The sequence below is a fragment of the Penaeus monodon genome, chromosome 34 (genome assembly GCF_015228065.2).
Source record: "Penaeus monodon isolate SGIC_2016 chromosome 34, NSTDA_Pmon_1, whole genome shotgun sequence".
Taxonomy (NCBI): Eukaryota; Metazoa; Arthropoda; class Malacostraca; order Decapoda; family Penaeidae; genus Penaeus; species Penaeus monodon.
This window is the reverse complement of record NC_051419.1, coordinates 34339851-34340295: the sequence shown is the minus strand read 5'-3', so window position 1 is coordinate 34340295 and position 445 is coordinate 34339851. Positions and strand designations below refer to the sequence as shown.

General features: G+C 37.5%; 1 protein-coding gene across 1 annotated transcript in view; it reads right to left on the bottom strand.

Moving 5' to 3' along the window:
• Positions 1-445, bottom strand: part of LOC119594778 (methionine aminopeptidase 1D, mitochondrial-like) — an 11963-nt gene that overhangs the window by 9131 nt on the left and 2387 nt on the right. The window lies entirely within an intron of this gene.

Genomic DNA, 445 nt, shown 5'->3' with positions numbered 1-445 from the left:
GTACAAACCAAAGAAGAAATGTAACATTTTTCAGTAACCTCCTTACTTTACTGCAGCCACTTTTGATGCCCTTATCCACAGAAACCCTCTACAGTGACAATGTTGGCATTAATTAGAGTAGCACAGTTTTAATTAGCCCAATTGTTAATGCCTTTAAACCACTCTGTGCTCTGACAATGGCCACATATATTACAGCAAGAATTTGTTGGCATCTCTAAAAAATGTGTCCACAATCTATCTAAACCAGAGCAAGATCTATCTAAACAGAATATATGTGGTCGTAGCAATTGCTTGAAGTCATAACTGTAATGCTGGCCATTGGTTTGCAGTCTGCTAGCTTTCATGGAACATTAATATAGCCCCCACATAAACTAATAGTTTGTTTTAACAGACAAGGGGGGGGGATCAATCTGATATTGTGAATTGTACATAGTTACCAACACTA